Source organism: Anastrepha ludens, chromosome 4 (genome assembly GCF_028408465.1).
Source record: "Anastrepha ludens isolate Willacy chromosome 4, idAnaLude1.1, whole genome shotgun sequence".
Taxonomy (NCBI): Eukaryota; Metazoa; Arthropoda; class Insecta; order Diptera; family Tephritidae; genus Anastrepha; species Anastrepha ludens.
In genome coordinates this window covers 53,249,280-53,272,093 of record NC_071500.1, presented here as the reverse complement: position 1 = coordinate 53,272,093, position 22,814 = coordinate 53,249,280, and positions in this window count along the sequence as shown.

Here is a 22,814-nt window from a genome sequence, read left to right as displayed (position 1 = left end):
AAAAAAAATTCTTGTAAAGAATATTACAATTTTAGTGAGGCTCTTAATGATAACCTTCAAATTAATATCGCCGACAGGATGAAAATAAAACTTTGCGGAGTTTTCTTATTTTCATTTTGTATTCAAGTTCAAAGCTGACCAATCACTGCTAATATCTGTCGACATTATTAGTACCTCCCAACTAAAGTATTCTTAAATTGAAAAAGTAATCACTTTGATAAAGATAAAGGTTAAATTCTAGAATTCTGTACTTGGTTAAGAACTTCTTGACAGATAAAATGGAACTTGCTGAAGCACCTTCATGGTAGAGAACCGATAACTTTTCTTTTGAAAATTCTGATATATATTGTTTAATGTTTCACTGAGTATTTCAAGAATGTGAAAGTGTAAATGTTAACTAAGATTTTTACCATCAAAATTTGTATTTCATACCACAACTCAATTTAGAATTTATACACCAATATGTAGTTTGGTTTGGGGAAGCTAAACTGCAAAACTAGCTTCCAGGTACATAAACAAACATAAATATGAGCATATCCTATGATCAAAAAGTACCGGGAATGTTTAATGTTTAACCGAACCGCGCACGTCAAAACCGGTTCAAATTTTTTTCTTATGTTGGTAGGACTGTAACATACACATCTACCTATAACTCTTTATCCGTTTTGAAGCGGTTGAGAGATGATGTACATCGCAAACGGCCGGAAATGTGGGCAAACAATTCTTGGATTTTGCATAATGATAATGAGCCATCGCACCGAGCCCAAATTGTGCTGGATTATTTGAGCAAAAAAAAATAAATAAATAATTGGCGCGTACACTTCTGTTAGGTGTTTGGCCGAGCTCCTCCTCCTATTTGTGGTGTGCGTCTTGATGTTGTTCCACAAATGGAGGGACCTACAGTTTCAAGCCGACTCCGAACGGCAGATATTTTTATGAGGAGCTTTTTCATGGCAGAAATACACTCGGAGGTTTGCCATTGCCTGCCGAGGGGCGACCGCTATTAGAAAAATGTTTTTATTAATTTTGCCTTCACCGAGATTCGAACTAACGACCTCTCGGTGAATTCCGAATGGTAATCACGCACCAACCCATTCGGCTACGGCGGCCGCCGTAGCGCAAACACCAAGTAAATACCATTGTGAAAGCACCGTATTCACCTGATATGGCCCCGTGCGACTTCTTTTTGTTTCCCAACTTGAAATTATCACTTCGTGGTAGAAGATTTTAGTCGATAGAGGAGATCAAAGAGAATGCGACGAAGGAGCAGGGGGTCATTCCTTGACATGGAGGACTGTGTAAAACGTTGGCACATGTGTCTTGCTTCAGACGGGTTATATTTTGAAAAAGATAAAATTAACTCTGTAACTCTCTCTCTCTCCCGGTACTTTCTAATCATAGGGTATGTACACATGTGCTCAAATTTAGGCGTTAAAATCTTTACAAAACCAGTTGTTCGAATTCAAGAAGGAACGCGTAGTTATTTTGTTAATGATCCTTATATGGTACAAACAAAACCACATTTTTTGAGATGGCAACACAGATATAACCGATTCTATTAAGCCGAAAAAAATTGTTTAGTATTTTGTTCGGTCCTTAAATTCAAAAAAAGAGTCAAGAAATGGTTTTACATCTTTCAGCGTCCGCCATTTTGCCAATTTTTTTTTTAAGATCATAGTTCACACGATAACGACATTCATACTGAACAAGAATTTGTTTGCCTTTTTGATTTCAGACATCTATGAGTCCCGGAATCCATGTCGCCAGCGATATACCTTTTTTTTAAAGACCATTTTTTGAAGGTTGACAACTTTTTGAAAAAAACCTCGTATGGCCGAAAAAAATTAGATTTAATAACAATGGATCAAAAAATTAAATACTGGAAACAAAAACAAAATATCTACTTTCATTTTCGTTACACGCTTTCAAAGAAACACCAAAAAAAAACACCATTTCAAACGAGTCGAGGGCCTTAACTTCACGATAAACCACGGCTCGCGGTTGGTCCAATTGCACTTCTTCATTATTTAATAACTACACCTACTCTATCTTTTTACATAGTTGCATTGGTGGTGGGGAGTGCAGTTGTTTCTTAGGTTCTAAATTTAAGGTTTAACTAAATTTCAAGAAGAATTGTAAGATCTCCATAGGAATGCAATAATGATATTTTTCGAAAAAAAGGTTTTCAGTATTTTAGAAAGCACTGCATAGCCATAAGAATGTCGCAAAATGAATTCTCAATGTTTCCAATATTTTATTTTATATTGCATGGGGCTATAAAAAATTGCCAACCTTTATTACCAATGTCAAGCCACTCTTGCCTTCAAGTGCTTCTTTGAATGGAGTAGTCAACTAAGCAATAAAGTCATCTCTCAACGAACAAAACATGTAAATTGTAAGTGACTTCTCTCGTCATGATGTTTGATATAAAAGGCTGGATGAAGGCAACATTCGTCGAGGCACACAGTGGTGCTTAAAGTATTTTAGAGAAATAAAGGGCGATTTATTTAGAAGTATAGAATTTTGAATTGAAATAAAATAACGACAATTCAAATTGATTGGAAAAACTTTATTATTTTTGTGTATATCATGAGACTTATTTTTTAAAGATAATCGCTTTTAAATGTTGACCCCAGCTGCCCCGTAATTTGTCCATCCATAAATACCAATTTTGATTGACTCGCTGGAGGACTTCGGTCGGTATTTACTAAAGAACTTTGAAACTGAAATTTGAAATGTTGGCTTTCAGTGTCTTAATCGAAGCTGGCTTGTCAACAAAGCATTTAGACTTTACATACCCCATAAATAAAAGTCCAAAGGTGTGATCTTGGTGTTTAATCCACGTGTTCGATCCACCGGTCTGATCGGCTATAATTTTTCACCATTGGAGATGTTGTGAGGATCAAGAGCTTCAATTTCCGGCATCAAAAATTCGTTTATCATGGCGCGATAGTGCTCGCCACTCACTATTACATTGGTGCAAACCTCGCCTCTGAAAACATATGGACCGATGATTAATCCAGCCGCACTAAACGGTTATTTCCAATTGATGTATTGGATGTTCTTGAATGGCTTCGGGTTGCTCTTTAGCTCAAATATATCAATTTTGCATATCGACGTAGCCATTCAGCCTAAAACGGACCTCATCGCTGAAAACCATAAGTTAGCCTGAGCGCCCAATAAACATTTTTCACTGAGTGTCGATTTTCGTACAACAATTGCACGATTTGTAAACGTTATTGAGGCGTATGTCTTTCCATGATGAAATGTGAGTGATTACTGAAAAAAATTGTGTATTCATTTTGACAGTAGTCACGTGCTTATATCCCTTGAAATATGGCTATACCATGGAGATGAAGAAGATTTTCTACAAACAAACTGGTAGTTATTGTTGAACAAAAAAAATAAGGACCAACTGTTTCATGTACTAAAAATTTGTTCGCTTTTATGTTAAAGTATTGTATATAAAATTTACTTGGTTAATATCCGAAATAATCATATCATTCACATGTAAAGTTTGTTTATTTTGCCTATTTTATCGCTCAACAATTAAATTTTGTTTATCATTTGTCAGCTACATGACAATTATTTCATACTGTTAATATTTCATTTATTTTAATACTCATTTGTAACTGCATTGTCATATTTAATGCACCCATACAACTACAGACGCGATATCCTCAATGTTGGTGTAAATGTATTCCAGTTATTTCGTGCGGTTTGTTATGACACTTACATGACATGATGGCATGTAATTTTATTTGTAGTTACATTCACATATACATATCATTACACCTTTCATTTACCCAGTACACATATTTTCAAAGGTTGTATACATTTTACTTTCGTTTGCTTTTTCGTCTTCATTGGATACTCTCACAATCTGCCACACGCATATTGTCATTAATTTAAAGAACGAAATCTCACCCACAACATTTCACGCATCATGAAGTGCTCTCAATCGTTTAACTTTATAAAGCAAATGACTAAAGAAATGAAATAAGTTAGAGCTCTGCAAACAATGCGTGGTAAAAAATAGGCTAGTGTGAATCATAGTGGCTAGCCCAGCCCCTATGGAATTTATTGAATGGATTAACTGGATTAACTCGAGAACTTCATCGGCGAAGCTTTGGCCTTATTGCAAAGAACATGCTATACTAACCGTCCATTATGCAATCAAATGCGGTCTCAATGTGCCATTTCATAAGTCAGTTGGGAGATACAGAATGGGCTATGGGAATATAATAGCAAGCAAATAACGTATTTTGTACATTGTTGCATACTTGCAGCCGTAATAATATGCACACTCGCTTAAATAAAAGCAAATTCTAAACATGAACTGCTAAAATTGAAAAGAGATTTTTCGAAATTTTCGGTACAAACCAGACTTCGGGCAAAGTCAATTTGATGGTACTGCCTTCTGTAAACGATGATATTAGATTAGTACCTTTTCCAATAGCTTTCAGAACTTCTTTTCCAGTGGCTGCGAAGGGGCCTAAAATTTCGACTCCGAACTGCAGATTTTTTTATGAGGAGCTTTTTCATGGCAGAAATATACTCGAAGGTTTGCCATTCTCTGCCGAGGGGCGACCGCTATTATAAAAATCTTTTTTTCTTCATTTTGGTGTTTCACCGAGATTCAAACCTACATTCTCTCTAAATTCAGAATGGTAATCACGCACCAACCCATTCGGCTACGGAAGCCGCTTTTATTTATCTTTATCCGCTAGTTTCCAATGAACCACCAACTGGAAATCAAGGATTTCGCATAACTGTTTGCCTTACGGTATAAATCGCTTGGCACTTTGTGCTTCCTTATTTCACCTTCTAAAGTATTATCTGCTAATGGCTGAGTTTTCACAAATTTGCTGTCAATTTTATCTATAAATGGTCCACCTTCGTGTTAATCCTTTTCCAAATTAGCCAATCTGCTTCGCCAGTCAGGCGTTTGATGTGCTTCACCAGCTCCATATTTTTAAGAAAAAACTCTACCGAGACTTTTTCAATAATTAAACTCTTGTTTTCTACGGCGTGTTCATGTAAATATGTGTATTGTCTATTAGAAGCCCGTCTCCAGGATAATTCTGTTTCTTTCGGATCCTGGAGATGAAAAAAATGATGCTAAAATATTTCCTAAGATTCTTACATTTTCCAATTAATTTCTCTGTTTTTTTACAAATCAGAAGATCAAAAGAGAAGAATTAAAGTACTGTTTTTTTTTTGTAAAAGCTATATTTCATAAAATATGTTTCGTATTCCATCATCAGCATGAAGCGTTTATCTCAGCTATTATTAATCATCGTTCAGTGATTCGCCTTTACCTATACCTCATTCCTGCTTATTTTCTCTCCCTTTAATGGCACTGCAATGGACATCCAAGTGGACTAAAAAATTAGTGAAATAAGCGGATCTAGTGAATTGCCACTAAAAAATTAGTGATAGTGCAATTTAGTGATTGACAAAATGCCCCAAGCCTGCATCTAACTCAATCTAACCTAACCTTGTACTGCAATCATTCTCAAATACAGGTACAACTTAAATGCTTATTGGGTACTACTTTTAAATTAACTATATTGACTATATATATGTACGTATGTAAGCGTATATCGCATAATGAATTAGTGAAGTTGAGGAATGTCGTTTTATAATCAGAAGTTTCGTATTCAATCCAAATGCAAATATTTTACTACGTAGCACGGCTTCATTAAAAATCAATACATTTTTCCCCAACCTCTGACTGGCGACCAGCGACCAGCATTTCCAATTCAATTATGAAATGAACTGTGGCGACAGTTGTTGCCACTGCGAGTAACTCGCTTCTCATACGCACGCACCAAGGAATGAAAATACAGACCCATTCGTATTTGTTCATTTCGCTCCATTGAAATGTTATTTTACTACATTTATTGGCGTGAAAATATAAATTAAAATGCAATTATCACAAGCATTCACATACCATTTTTTTATTTTTTATTTTTTTTTACAATTTAATGTTTTGAAAATGATCGGAAATGTGTAAATTTATTTCCGTTTTATTTTCAATTGTAACGTAAATCGCACTGAATGGATTTTAAGTCCGCTTCTCATGCTCCTTTAGTTTCGTATTCAAATTCATGTGAAAAAATGGTTTGCTTGTGTGCAATCTTGTGATGAAACCAATTCTATTTTATTGTCATATTTATACCTCAATGTCTGCGTTTAAATTTAAAACAAATTAGTAAAAGTATTTAATTGTGCAACTCGTTTACGCAGAAGAAATTTTTTAGTGAATGTTTTTTTGATTAATACTCGCTGAAAAATAACCAAAAGCGATTTTAATTTCACAAAGGCCAGAAGCGTGCATTCGGTAGAGTATAAATTACGCGTTGCCGAAATGTATTACTCCAATAGAGAAAGTGCTTTGATAGGCCAATAACAACTTATGCAGGAAGAGATGTTATGAAGAAACACTAAAAAATGGATTTGCCTATTGAGCGCACGTTTGATTCAGTAAATTGCGGCACCGTCTGAGTAATTTTCATTAACATGAAAATTTTACGAAAATCATTTAAGGAATTCTATGCTTCAAAAAACAAACTTATACTTTGCTGGGTTCCGGGCCATTCTGGAGTAAAAGGTTTGTGACATTGCTGATGAACTCGCCAAGGCGTGGTCGGCAGGAGATGTTCACGGTCTAGAACTATACTGGGCAGAAGATTAACGCAGGGTAAATAGTTCGGAAAATACTTAAAGAGTTACACATTGGTAAGTCACAGAAGAACTCCGGCAAGTCAAAAGGCTTATATGACCTCTTACCTACAATAAAGAATTGCACAACATGCATAAAATAGGCATCAAGAAAATAGTACACTTTGTCAGGAAGATGATGAAACCACATCTTGTGCAACCGTATTGCTTTAGCAAACACAAGATTGGACATTTTTCATCGAGATCAAACAAATCCGAATGAAATAAAGAATGCTACTGTTACGGGTATTTTGAAATTTGTCCCAAGGCAGAAAATTTACTGAAAGAATTTGGCTTTCAACCAATTCCCAGCCTGAGGCAACTCAGATTCTAGGTTAAACAGAACCTGACGTAGTATTTCTAACGGTAGTAGTGCTAGTCAAGAGGACTAGTATTAGGTAGATAGTTAGGTCATAGACCCGTTGAGATACCACTTTTAAACCACTATGTGGGTTTTACCTGTATAAACGAACTTAACTTCGGGTGCTTAAAAAACAATATATCCGCTACATCTGTTAAAAATGCATTACCAAACGTATAAAGTCTTCTTCTAGCTAATCCTTCACACTCATAAAGGAGTTGTGCCATAATTTTCTCTTCTTCTGTATTCTAGTAGTTTCCACAATAATCGCAGTATGGAACTCTCAACCTTCTTGCGTGGTTACCTGATAGGCAATGTTCTTGTAGCAGGCATTTTGAACGACCACTTTTGAGTTGCGCCCAGTCAATTTGCTTAATTCGCATGTTGTTAGGCTTTGCCATTTTAAATTTAATATTTTAATAGTTTCCCTGTATATTTATCAGTAATTTAGAAGTGGCTATGGCATGGGTATCAACGCTTTATCCGATTGAGTAATTTGGGTTGCACCTTTTCTGGCAAGTTCATCTGCTATACAATTCCCTACTGTATTTCTATGACCTGGCACGGAAATGAGGCTTACATTGAAATACTGGGATAAGTCGTTTAGGAGTTTGTAACATTCTATGACAGTTATTGATTAGTGCGTTTTAGGCTCTTGTGTTTTTATTGATATCAGGCTGTCTAAATAAGTGACGATATTTCTGATGAATAATGCTCTCGTATTTATTGCTGTAAGTCCGCTTGAAATACCTTCTTATTGACTACTTCTAAAATGTGAGCTACCCACGCAAATGTGGAACTCATATGAGATCAGCAAGCGGTGGGTAATAATTTGCAACTCACGATATTGATAAGCATTTCGAATATTCTTTCTACTTACAGAATGATTAGCCGGAACTATACCATCATCTTCCTCTAGGATAGTTTTCTTTAGCAATTCTAAGAATTTAACCTTTCATTTCAGGAAGTTTTATGCGGTTCTACTGGGTAGTCGAAAAAGTCTTTTCGTATTTCTAATCAAACTTCAACTCATTTTTTTTTATATTTATAGTGAGCTTTATTAAACCAAATATGTACCATTTTGGTCGACCACCTTTTGCCATTTTTCTTCTAGAGACATTATTCCATAAGTGTAAAACTTTTGTTGTTTCTCGGCGAAAAACTGCGACAAGTAATTTTCACAGGCTTCTCTTGAAGCCATTAAGGGAGTTCTGCATTGACCGAAACAAATGGTAGTCCGATGGTGCAAGGTCAGGGCTATGTGATGGATGCATCAAAATTTCCCAGTCAAGCTCTTCCAGTTTTTGCTGAGTCATCAAAGATGTGTGTGGCTTAGCGTTGTCCTGATGGAAGACGACGCCCTTTCTGCTGATCAGTTCTGGCCGTTTTTTCGATTGCTTGCTTCAATCTCATCATTTGTTGACAGTAAAGTGTTGAATCAATCCATCGAGCAGGCTGGAGCAGCTCATAGTGGATGATTCCTTTCCAATCCCACCAAACACACAGCATAACCTTTCGAGGCGTCAATCCTGGCTTCACCACCCTTGCACCATGATCTTTTTCGCACATTATTGTCGTATTTGATCCACTTTTCGTCTCCTGTTACCATTCGCTTCAGAAATGGTTCGATCTCATTTCGTTTCAGCAAAGAATCGCAGATGTTAATTCGGTCCATTAAATTTTTCACAGATAATTCATGTGGTACCCAAACATCGAGCTTCTTTTTGTAACCAGCTTTTTTTAAATGGTTCAAAACCGTTTGATGATGAATGTTTAGTGCCTTGGCGATGTCATGCCAGCTTATGTGATGGGCCTGGTCAATCTTTTCCATAATTTCATCGCTTTTCCAACGATACGTCGACCGGAGCGAGGTGCATCTTTCACATCGGAATTTCCAGAACGGAAGCGAGCGAACCATTGTTGTGCTACACGAACTGATACAGCAACGTCTCCGTAAACTTCACAAATTTCATTGGTCGCTTGCGTGGCATTCTTCCCTTTTTTACACAAAAATTTCAAAATATAGCGAATTTCTTCATTATTTTCACTCATTTTTGAACAGCTTTAACTTTTTTTCAACTTCTCCGAATTAAATTTTTTTTTTGGTTAAATGAAGCTTAAAATGTCACCTTTCTAACACCATATGATATGACACAATGTGAGTGGTAGCACTAGAGATAGATGACTCCAACGACATCTATTGACAAAATATGAAAAGACTTTTTCGACTACCGAATATATAACAGCCATTTGCGAAACTTTTCAGTTCAGATATGTTTTTACAACCTCTCACAACTTTTTAATACAGGCTTCTTAAATACTTAGACTAGTCCCTAATAGTCTAAACTTATCTAACCTAATGTCTTCTTTATTGATCAGGCCATTCTAGAACTTAGTACAGTTGGTAATGAAAGTCTGTTTGTTATTCCTTCAACTTACTTAGCTGTCCATGCAAAAATTTGTTATACATTGGCTGATTTACCCATATCGAGGTATTTCCTGGGAGTGCGATTTCTGTGGTACAGAAATCAGACGTACCTTGATTAAAACTTTTAATTAATACAAGAAAAACCCTTAATAAACAAAACTTAAGACTTAACATGCTCAGCTTCAATTCTCTATTCCAGAAGTTTAAATGGTTAAAGGTGAGTAAATATTTTCCCGTAAATTAAGTAAGAATTCTTTATAAATGTAATTTTAGCAAAATCTATCCATTAGCATTTTTCTATTTTTCTATTCTATTTTTTTATTCATATTCTAATATCGAATAAATATCGTAATGTGCATTTAACATTTTCGCTCTCCAGCCATCTTCAACTGCAACATTCTTGGTAGAAATTTCAACAAAGAAAGCAAACTTCCCTCCCTTATTTATGTATATTTGCATAAGTATGTAAATGTTGGCAAGTTTAAGTCGCGTTAATAATGCGACAACAAGCAATAAATTAGTTAACATCGTGTTGAACATAATGCACACTTGCCTCTCGCAACACCACTCGCTAACAAACTACTTACTACCTACATACTTACAGCAATATTTCTTTTCCTCTGCCCCCTACAGACATTCAGCGAATGCCTACAAGTACTTTTATACTTTGCACTGCACGCTTCTTTAACCCACTCATTTTTCCAAGTGAGACATTACTTTTTTCCCCCACCAACATCGCGCATTAACAACAAGAAAAACGTAGCGCATTCAGTCACAACACCCCAGAAATTTTTTAAACAGTTAGTGCGTTTTTGTTGCAAGCGTGGTATTTTTTATCCTTAATGTAAGTTAACTTTTAGCGAAACTGGATGCAATGTACTTCGGTTATCGTGCATTTGTATGAATGTATGTATGTGGAAATACGCAGCTATAGGGGTCTAAAGGGCCAGAAATTTATTTTATTTATTTTTTGAATATTATTTCCCAGCATTTGTCGCGGCCACGAGTTATTTGGTCCATTCACTCAGCCCAATAAATCTTTTGTTAGGCGTGCTTTACGGCAAGTTACGCCCGACAATGCCAACAGCGAGTAAACCGCACATGAAATAGACGAAGTGATCTATATATAAACTTCGCGAACACTTACTTTTTTCAAAGCAAATTCTGGAAATTTGGAAGCGTTGATCTGGTGTTAAACAATTCATGATGACTTACCAAACCGCATATATATATAATTGGGTGGTTGGCCGAGCTCCTCCTCCTATTTGCGGTGTGCATCATGATGTTGTTCCACAAATGGAGGGACCTACAGTGGTGTTTCACCGAGATTCGCACGACGTTCTCTCTGTGAATTCCGAATGGTAATCACGCACCAACCCATTCGGCTACGGCGGCCACGCCCAAACCTTACTGAACAGAAATGTCAAACAGTTTGACGGTTTCAGCTGTCAAACCATTGTTATCATTATCGTTAGTTCTTAGGCTTAAAAAATTCCCGACATTAAGCATTTTTATTAATTTTATTAATATTTTTTTAAACTACAAGTATATTAAAATGTATGAGTATAAAGATCGTCAAACTTTTGAGACCAAAATAAATTTTACACTATACACCCCCGAAATTATTATAAAGGCATCGAGCATTACCAAGTTTTGACTATTTTTTTTTTTTATTTATACTTATAGGTTTTTATAAAATTTAATTCTTTCTATAACAAAAACCATAATAACACAATTTTAAAACTTCGTGTAAATTTATAGAAATTCAATTATAGATATTTTCCTTGACTAAAACGATTTATTAATTTTTCTTTTTTGAAACCTAAAATAAATATTGAAGAAAATAAAATAATCCAATCGAGGACGAGTTCTGCCAGTTGCTGCCAGTTTGTATGTATATATGAAGTTATATAAATTTATATCAAATATTTGTTGCACTTTACGATGCTGTAAAAAATCCTGAGCCTTTAGCTTCTGTAACAGTGCACCCGCTCGACTTTTGCACGCCATTTCCCACCTTCTGTTTGCTGGTAGTGGCTACGGTCTTGCAAGGGCGTGCAGCTTTAAAACTTTTAAAAATTAATTTCATAGCAGCAAAAGCAGCGGCGTTAGCAATGACAATGGCACTGGTAGTGGCAAAGACAATAGCAACGGTGGCAGCAGTGCATGTCACAATACTAACAACGACAACAACACGCAATTTTGAAAATTTAAATATTCACAAATTACTACTTTGCTACTGCATTGCATTACAAGACAACGATCGCACAGGGCAACAATGTAGATAATTTTCTTGCTGATAATGACAACGATGGTTTGAAGTCACGTGCAAGTTGCAGTTCGCCATTGGGTTGTTGACATTGCCGAAACGCAACAAAATGGCAAAGACGTAAATACGGCGCGAAATACTTAAAAGCTTTGTAAACAGCGCAAAATAGTTGCTTGTGCAGAGCTCTGTAACAAAAGTTTGCTGCACAACAAAAGTAACAGCATAATAATAATAGTGAGGAAAAACTTGTTCCTCTAATGGGCGAACGACAGGAAGACAAAAAACTTACGCGCAAAAGTAGGGAATAATCTTACATACCACTTTGAAAACTGCAAGAAAGAGAAAAGCATGATACTTGTCGAAAAGAAGAATTGTGATGGAGATCACTTAAATTTAATTTAAATATTTAAATTCTTTTATATCACTTGCTATAGGGCGGACTCTGCTTTGAAAAGTCCAAGGAATTGGTTTTTCCTTACATAAATCTAATGATACATTAAGCGCCGGGGGTGGCGCTTACATTATTTGTTGGGTGTTTGGTAGAGCTCCTCCTCCTGGTAAGCGTCTGGATGTCACAATTGGAAGGACCTACACTTTTACGTCGCCTCCTAACGGCGGATGGTTTTTTTATTAGGAGCTTTTTGATGGCAGGAATCCACTCTGACGTTTGCCATTGCCTGTCGACCGCTATTAGAAAAAAAAGAGGTTGTCTGTAAAGTCGGTTTACTGACGATAGTTTAACGTGACAATTTTAATTTTATTTGTTTGATAGATATTTTGTATGGATAAAGAGACGGAGGTAAATGAAATCGCAATGGAATAGGCCAAGTTACATTTACACAGACGTGAAAAATGACGAAACATTTATCAAATTCATGAAAGACATGTTCAATTTCGATTGTGCATCAGACGTTAATAAGTCAACAACACTAAGTGGCAACATCATCGATTTGCCTTTTTCAAGACATATTACACTCGAAACACCCCCTTTCATTTCCTACTTTTCCCATCAACGTCCTATTCTCAACAGAGAAATGGTTCATTACCATGCAAATACAAATATGTGAATTTATATACAAATGCGCATATACATACATGTATATGCTCACTCAAGTTGGAGAGAGCCAGATGTCGAACGTTGCCTCACGCGGTGGCCGATTGTGCTCTTTGTCGTTCGTTCCGCGCTCTCGCTTGCAGTTCAAGCAAGGTAACGACGCATGAGCAAGATAACGACGAATGAGCAAGATAACGACGATTGAGCAAGATAACGACACATTTTTTCGAGCGTGCAGCCGGCTAAATCGAATTATAATTCTGATTAATTTTTGGTGCTTCGTGCCCACAGCAGGTTTCAAACCCGGACTATTGAATACTCGTAGTAGACAAGCACTAACCCATTCGACTACGACGGCCGCAATTGGTGACGAAAAATATGTACCTAAAATATTAATTAGAGAGACTGATTTCAGGTATTTTCCGAGATACAAACCACAGTGCCCTGACTGAATTTGAAATGCGTTTTCTTCTCTCTTGATCCTTAGAATTTTGATAGACTGGTGGTCAGAATTGAGAGAAAATTAAGTGAATAATTTAGACGAGCTAAAGATTTTTTGATTATCCTTCCCATTAACTAAAAAAGTTAAAAAATGCAATGCTTTTATAGAGAGCGAAAGACTTTTTTAAAGCAACTTTTTTTTCAAACCATGGTGAATATATTAAGGCACTAGACTAGGTGATTTATTTTGGTTTTTACCTTTCGCCCTGTACCTTAGGACGACAGTGCAAAATGAAATGGTGAATAGCCTTTCTATTTTGTCTAGGCATTCTAATGTACAAAACGTTGTGGTTGATTAGTGCCACCACCTTTGCCTTTTTTCAAACCTTAAGAAAATTCGATTTTCACAATTTTTGGGTTTTTTCTTGCTTTAAATAGTAATTTTTGAAATTTAGAATTTTTCGTTTGCAAATTTGCTGATCTGAAAAGCACGGCGATCTCCATGCTACCCACCATACGTTCGCTGGATTTGGGAGGTGTCATGGGAGAGTGGTTATAATTAATATTTTTGGATACATTTCTTTTTATATTCTTTAAATATATTATATGAAAATTTCATTCATAAAAAAATTATAAAAGACATATATTTAAGTCTCCTGTTCTTATATTCAGGCTAAAACTTTCTCCAAGCTAAGATCACCTGACTTTGAACACAGAGTGCCGTCACCTTTGGCAATACGAAATAGGCAACAAATGATGGAACTTATATATGTTAATTTTAAAATTAAACATTTTCAAATTGACCAAAAAGTTCTCAGAATAACCGCCAGGCAGGCCCAACGAGAGGGGGGATCGGGTACTTTTTTCCCCCGGGCCCGGAGTTCTCAGAGGGGCCCGGACTCGAGATTATACGTATTTATATGAATTAGACATTATTGGAAAGGGCCCGCATTTGCAATTTTCCCCCGGGGCCCGGAATTTTCCCCCGGGCCCGGATATGCTCTCTACGGCCCTGCCGCCAGGTGACGCCCTAAGTAAATTTATTTCAGTTCTGTGTTTTTTGTTACGTTGCTATACTCGTATTTATGATTAACATTCCCATTATGGATCCGTTCAGCACATAGTAGTTAATAATTCGGGTTTCCGCCGTGTTGCTGTAAGGACCGTGTTGCTCCCACAGGGCCTTAATTTCATGCAAAAAAGGAACACCGTTGATATCGCCAAATACATGATTTCCAAGGCCCAAACCCGACCCCACGTTCATCAAACTCATCATTACTGGAAACGATACGTGGGTTTATGAGACATACGCAATATAGACATCGGACGAGTGAGTGGAGAGCAAGACCAAACAAAAAAAGACGTTGTTTTCAGTAAAAAAATGCAATTGTCACGGTTTATATAGATGACAACGGTATTGTACACCATACATTTTTTCGCGAAGGTCAGACAGTTTATAAGGACTATTATTTGGGCATTATTAGACATTTACGTGGAGCAATTTGACAAAAAAGAAACGATTTGTGGAAAAACACCTCGCGGAGTTTGCACCATGATAATGCACCGTCGGAAATTTCCATCATTATCCGTGAATTTTTGACCAAGAACGAAACGAATACCATTCACCAGCCATTGAATTCACCTGATATGGGTGCCTGCGATTTTTTTCTATTTAAACGAGTCAAAAAACTACCAGCGGCAACGTATTTTAACAGCAGAAAGGTAGTAATGGGAAAATATGCATTTCTGGAACTGTATGCCGAAAATAGAGTGCGTTACGCTTCAAGATCTCATTCATTATAGAAAAACATTTGTATTAATTTAAAAATTTAAGTAAAATTAAAAAAGTAATTCAGAAAAAAAGTTTGGTGTGATATTAGTAACTATGCCATTTGTGTTTTAAAAGTAAATCAGCTCATTTTACACATAGTAGACACGTTCCTCAGAAAAGCATGTAAAAAATGCGACATGTGGTAAATTTGGGATATATTCTACAACTCAAAAATACTTGCCCAAAAATCGTGCAAAAAAAATCCATATTACATAAATATAAACAAAAAGAATTCATATTTATTAAGAAAAAATGAAATTAGGAGGTACATTGAAAATTGATTCCATAAGTACAAAACATATAAAAATTTAAATTGAAATTAGGAATAAAAATCAATTTTGCAACCATTCATCACTACTTCATAAAATGCTTGCCAAAAAAGCTATCATCAGTAGTATTTTTAATGGCTTTTTCTGACGACTGTGGGTAAATACATATGACTACCCACAGATGACTGTCACTAAAGTCAAAGCAAATTCGATAAGAAGTTCAGAATTGAACTGGACGGCAAGGTAAACTGTAGTACACCTACATTTAAAAGGGAACTCCAGGAGTGTACCCAGCACTGGTACACAGATGGCCAGAACCAAGCGTTTAGTGCCGATGGATAGTTTTCCAAGCATCTCCCAAGCAAAAGTGTATGACGGAAATCCTTAGACATGACTTTTCGGAATGAGTGAATCGCCATTCTGAGCGAGAGTCAGACGGCATTCAAGGTGTGTCATCCTCTGAGATTAAGTCCTCACTGGTTCTTCAGTATATCGAAATACTGAAATTGATAGGAACGCATAATCGCATCCAGCATAATTTGTGTGCCAGGACTCAGGGATATAATTGGGAACGAAGTAGCGGCCGCACTGGCAAAAAAAGGCTGTAGCCTCGTTATTAATAGGACTCTTCTTTGCTATGAGACAACACAATATCAAGGGGAGGAGTTGCGACCAAAAGAGATTTAGAAAACTCATAACCCTCCGCAAGAATAAACTTAGAATGCTCACAAATATTCTCACAGAGCATTGAACACGTCTCAGTTATCTGCTGATTCTTGATTGATTCTTGTCGTTTCTGCGACTAATCCCAGGAGACTTCAATGCACCTTCAGCTTGAATGTAGCGGGGAGAAGGTTGAGATATCTCGGGCAATTACAAACAGAAGAAAGGCGCATATGCTCAGTTCAACCCAACTCTAACTTTAGTTTAATAAGAGAACTGGCTCTGGACGAGGTACTGTGATGAATAGAGCGCCCAAAGGCCGTGATGTCGAAGTGTAATCATCAAATTAATCTACATTTAAGGGGAGAGATACCTGTAAACGACCATATTTTCCCTGATTTTCATTAAAATTATTTAAAATGCAGAAGTCAATATATATTTTTTCAAAAGTGGCATACAGTTTATTTATACATTAAAATAATATAATTTTTTTTTTTTTTTAATCATTTAAAATGACGGATGTACACTCAATTCTTCCAGGAAGGTCGTAGCGGGGATTTTCAATCGGCGGGCATTGTAGCATCGGCGTCAGTGACCTGAATACAAAAAACCAAACATTTTTTTGTTTACTAATGCCATAATTTCTATATGAATTAACAATAAAGGGCGAAAAAATCGCGGAATAAAATGTTAAAAAAAATGAATTTTGGGGTGACTTTTCCTACTATTTTTGCTTCGAAAAATTATTTTTTCGAAAAATTTTCGAAAACCTGAAACACATAGAAAGTAATACCATAAAGAGATGTGTGCAAAACTTCAGAGAGATCGGTCAATAACTTTTCGAGTTATCGTGTACGCTAATTCGAAAAATATAGTTTTGAGAAAAGCGCGTCTAAAGTCGGCAACGTAACTATACCTCTCCAGCGCTTGAACGCAAAGAATAGAGTCATCACGGTTGACGATCTACAATATAATATAAGAAATACTTAAATTTACGTTCTAAAAATTTTTTGACATATTCTTAAATGATTATATTAATATTTTATTTAGAAAACAAATTTTTTTTTCGAAATTTTACATCTATCCCTTTAACGTATTTAACACATGGGCCAAAAAGTCACGCGACTTATACAGAGAGGGCAATAGTTTTATTGCGTTCAACTCTTTTTCAGTTATCATTAATCTTAAAATTTCATAATATTCTATTCATTAGTTCTTGAGTTATTGTGCTAAGAGTGACGCTACTTTTGCTATTTCTAAAACAATGGGTCAAAAAGAATTTCGTATTTTAGTTTTACACTGCTTTTTGATGGAAAAAAATACCATTCAAGTGAAGCATGGCTTGAAAAGTGTTACAGGGACTCCGCTCCATCAGAAGCAACATTAAAACGATGGTTTGCTGACTTCAAACGTGGTCGTAGAGACACCAGAAAACATCAAAGAAGTCCACAAAAATCGTTTTGGTTTTATATTGCCTGTGCATTTGACTATGACAAAGTTCTGTTCAAAGTTGGCGCCGCGTTTGCTGACTGTTGACCAAAAACAAGAATGTGTTGATGATGGCAAAACTATCATATATGAGTTGAACTTCGAATTGCTCCCACATCCACCGTATTCGCCAGATTTGGCTCTCAGCGACTGCTGATTGTTCGCAGACCTAAAAAATGCTCGCCGGTAATAAATTTCGCTCGAATGAAGAGGTTTTCGCTGAAACTGAGGCCTATTTTAAGGCAAAAGATAAATCGTTCTACAAAAGTGGCATTGAAATGTTAAATTGGGACTGGAATGATTGCATTGTTCTTGATTGAAATTTCGTTGATGGTTAAAGCTAATTTTAAACAAAACAAACGCCCGGGACTTTTCAGCTCAACTGTTAAGAATCAGGTTGGGCTAAAGGAGTACCGCAGAAAACGACAATTTCTATAATATGATATTTTGGAAGCTAAAAGGCTAAGTTTCTTTTGTTATTATAGTTATTTCAAAATTTTGCTAAAGGTGTAGTTGAGTATAATTTGCATATGTATCTCTACTGGCAACAAATCACATTTATATTAAAAGAATAGCTTCTGGTTTTTCTACATTTTTTCTTATGGAAATTACGTTCATGAAGGCAACCACAACAACATGAACATCTGCTGTAACCAATTTTAAATTTTTTGAGTATCCGCTTCAAATGCTTTCAGTTTTTTCATCTAGTGGTTTTTTATTAATATTTTTTGTTATAATAATATCTCATTAATATTAATAAAGATAATGGTTACATATTAAATATTTTCATATTTATATAAAAACTGTAGCAATTAAAGCTAAATATTCGCTACACTCAAATATACAAATCCATATGTAACAGATTTTAATTAAACTGGCTTAACGCATCAGAAAATCCTTCTCTTATTGGCATTTGGCAAATCAATAGTCCAACGCACACAGCACTACCGATTATCATAAATCAGTAACCTTCTCGTTATAACCAACCACAAAATCAGTCAAACAACCAATAAATGATTCGCTGATTGGTTGATGACATTTGGAAAATATTTTTTTTTTGAAAATTTTTAGTTTTGTACAAAAATCATACATGAAATGTGAATTTATTTTCATATTTACTATCTAAAATAAAATGCATTAATTAAAAGCCAAGTGAAATATGAATATCTATTGAAACATCCTGTGAGAGTATATGTAGATGTATGTTATATTTATGTTTCTTATTGCAGGCTTCTCATATAATTTAATATTTTATATTTACACATATTAGTCGACAGTATATACGAGGGTTGCCTTTATATTTTGTACCGTTGCAACACTACCTTTTAGGGGAAGTTGCTCAAGGCGGCCATTTGAAAGATATCATATTAAAAAAGTGATGTCAACAAATCTACTTGAACCAAATAAAATGATTATTATCGACAACATCAAAAAAATTGTGTTCTTCTTTGATTAAAAAAAACGCATGGGTCCGTCGAATATGGGTAGCCCAGTAGTGTTTGCACTTTTTCCTACCCTCGAAGCAATTCTGATAATCATTTTTTGGTATGCCATTGAGCTCTTCCAGCGATGCGAAATTTATAACTTCAAGAAAAAGTGAGAGTGCCGAATATGGTGACATGAATAGGTGACAAAGACTTGTTTATGATGTTGTTTTTGGCCAAAAATGCAAAGTTTTTTGCTTGCGACCAACTATTCCAGCTTTGAGGCAACCGCTAGTATTGATCATTTGATATTCTATTCTCATAGTAGGCTATGAACCTCGAGAAACTGAATTAGAGTCACGCACAAACATGTTCGACTACTGCAGCCGTAAATAAATACGTACGTTACAAAATTAATTTCCAATTTCCACTGTTTACCAAAAAAGCCAAGAAAAAAAACGCGTTGCATAAAAACGTATTTAAGACTTTAAAATAACTTAATAGAAATGGTATATTTCTTTAAGAACATAGTAATGGATGCTTACACGGTGTTACCGCTTAAAACAAAATTCAAAAACATTTTTGGCGCTACCCAACCTTGCTAGTTGGAAATAATAATAAATAAGCGTTTCATATATATATAGGATTAAAAATTGGCACTTACACCCCTTTGGTGTGTTTGGCCTTCTCCTATTTGTGGTGTGCGTCTTGTTGTTGTTCCACAAATGGAGGGGCCTACAGTTTTAAGCCGACCCCGAGCGGCAGATATGTTTTTATGAGGAGCTTTTTTCATGACAGAAATACACTCGGCGGCTTGCCATTGCCTGCCGAGAGGTGACCGCTATTAGAATAAGATTTTTCTACATTTTGGTGTTTCACGGAGAATCGAACCAAGGCACTCTGAATTCCAAATGATAGTCACGCACCAACGCACTCAAATACAGCGACCGCCGTCGTTTCATAAGTGAAAAATATTAAATACAACTTCGACTTTGTCAATATTTATTCTTCTTTATCGAATTGTTGGCAAAATTTATGAGTGGAAAAAGTCACATTGACTTTTGCAACATATCTCAGCTATTCAACAGCCCATGTTATTAATATTACTATCGGGATTTGTATGTAGTTCAGCGGGAATAATACTGAAAAATAAAGTGAAATTAAATTCCGTTGTGTATTAATTAGTGGATTGAATTCCAATTATAGGCAAGTATTTATTCAATACAAATGAGCAATCAATACTGTATTAACATAGATTAACTCGTAAGTTTGTATGTATTAGTAGGTATATAATGTCTAATTAAAACGTCGGATCAATGTAATTTGGCTGATGAACTATGTTTTATATACAAATGAAAAGTCACACTAAAATAATATTTAAATTGATACACCTTAATTCAAGTACATAAATAATTTGCTAGTTAGCTGATGAAGCAATTGAACTAATGAACCCTTTTTTGGTGTAAAATGTAATCTGTAAAATATAGAAAATCGCACAATTATAACAAATACAGTTGAACTTCCACAACTCGAACTTCTATAGAGTTTTGGCACATGCTTCTCTAAGTCGAATTATTTAGGGGAAATCCCAAATTATGTAACTATTGTATGCTTTTTTCTACGAAACTCTTATTTGGGGAAGTGCTTACGCATTTGTAAATCGAACGCTGTTTTTCTATCTTGCTTTTTTACATCCTTTTTGTTAATCACAGTTTGAAAAGCATCTTTGCATACTAAAGTCTGTTCATCAAGTCTTCAAAGCCTGTAGCCGAATCATCACATCAGCATATTTCGTACTATCAAATGTGTGAACGAGTGCTGAACGTACTCTTTTGATCGAACTCTCATTCGAACACCGACAGCCGCCCGTAAACGATCGAATTTAACCAAAGATGTAAATAAATTGTAAAAATGTATAATTACATATGGTTTGTGTAATAAATTTTGGGAGGTCGAATTTTAATAAACTTAACCGCATCCAAAAATATGTCATTTCCCTTCAAAAATATTTTAAAAACTATTTACAAGATTGCACATGCATATGTATATATATAGGAGGGCCAAACGGAAGAAGAACAAGAAATGGAGAGAACTACTAACTATCTTCAAATGCGACACTACATACTTGACGCACGGTCACCCTACTGAACGATCTAGATGAGGCGTCGGACCGAAGGAAAACGGAAGAGTTTAAGTTCAAGTTTGAAGTTCGTTTATATAATATCGCTTCCGTGAAATCAGTATTTAAATACTTTATAAGAAAATATATTATAAATAAGTATACGTTTAGGTAAACTGTATGCATACATACTCGTATATAATTAATAATAAACTGTGTGAAATCAATATTGTAATGAAACGGTGCGAGTAGGTTTGATTTCTACATACATATACTATGTATGTTTTGCGAATTTCGAGAAAAATTCACTAAGGAATATCTTATTTTGTCTCTTATTGTTGGCCGTTTCAAGACTCTATGTACGAGGAACAGTTTGTAAATGAGCTTAAATGACTAACCATTTACATATTTACGCTGTGTTTGGGAGTGCCAAAAGATTGTTATTTTTTTTAGCAGCTTCCGCACTATTTATTCATCTCCATCACTTTCACTAGAACTCAAATAAAGGTTGTCAAAAAAGTCTTGCGGTATTTCCGCAAGCTTGTCTTTGCGAGCGCGTAGTCCTAGTTGTATTCGTCGCATCGGTTCACGCTAGAGCTTTTTGGAAAGCTCTTTTCACGTGCTAACACGTGTTTGATTAATTGTGGTTTGCTTTTAGTCGTTCGTGAGTTATAGCGTCGCAAACATGGAGCAAAATAAAGAGAAAATACGGCATATTTTACAGTACTACTACGATAAAGGCAAAAATTCATCTCATGCTGCCAATAAAATTTGTGCAGTTTATGGACCCGATACAGTTTCCATTTCCACCGCACAACGATGGTTTCAACGTTTTCGTTCTGGTGCAGAGGTGATCGAAGATGCGCCACGGTCCGGAAGGCCTGTCGTCGAAAATTGCGATAAAATCGCTGAATTGATCGAAAGAGACCGGCATAGTAGCAGCCGTAGCATCGGCCAAGAGCTGGGCATGAGTCATCAAACCGTTATAAACCATTTGAAGAAGCTTGGATTCAAAAAGAAGCTCGGTGTGTGAATGCCACACGACTTGACGCAAGAAAACATTTTTGCCCGTATGGATGCATGCGAATCGCTTCTGAATCGCAACAAAATCGACCCGTTTTTGAAGCGGATGGTGACTGGCGATGAAAAGTGGGTCACTTACGACAACGTGAAGCGCAAACGGTCGTGGTCGAAAAGCGGTGAAGCTGCCCAGACGGTGGCCAAGCCTGGATTGACGGCCAGGAAGGTTCTTCTGTGTGTTTGGTGGGATTGGCAGGGAATCATCCACTATGAGCTGCTTCCCTATGGCCAAACGCTCAATTCGGACCTGTACTGCCAACAACTGGACCGCTTGAATGCAGCACTCATGCAGAAGAGGCCATCTTTGATCAACAGAGGCCGAATTGTCTTCCATCAGGACAACGCCAGGCCACACACATCTTTGGTGACGCGCCAGAAGCTCCGGGAGCTCGGATGGGAGGTTCTTTTGCATCCACCGTATAGTCCGTATCTCGCACCAAGTGATTACCACCTATTTCTGTCCATGGCGAACGAGCTTGGTAGTCGGAAGTTGTCCACAAGAGAGTCCTGTGAAAATTGGCTCTCCGAGTGCGAACAAAACGGCGCATATTTGACTTAAATCGCATTATTATAACCAATTTTATGAACAATTGAAAATTCAATAAAAATACCGCAAGACTTTTTTGACAACCTTATATAAAAACAAAGTTCAATCCCTGAT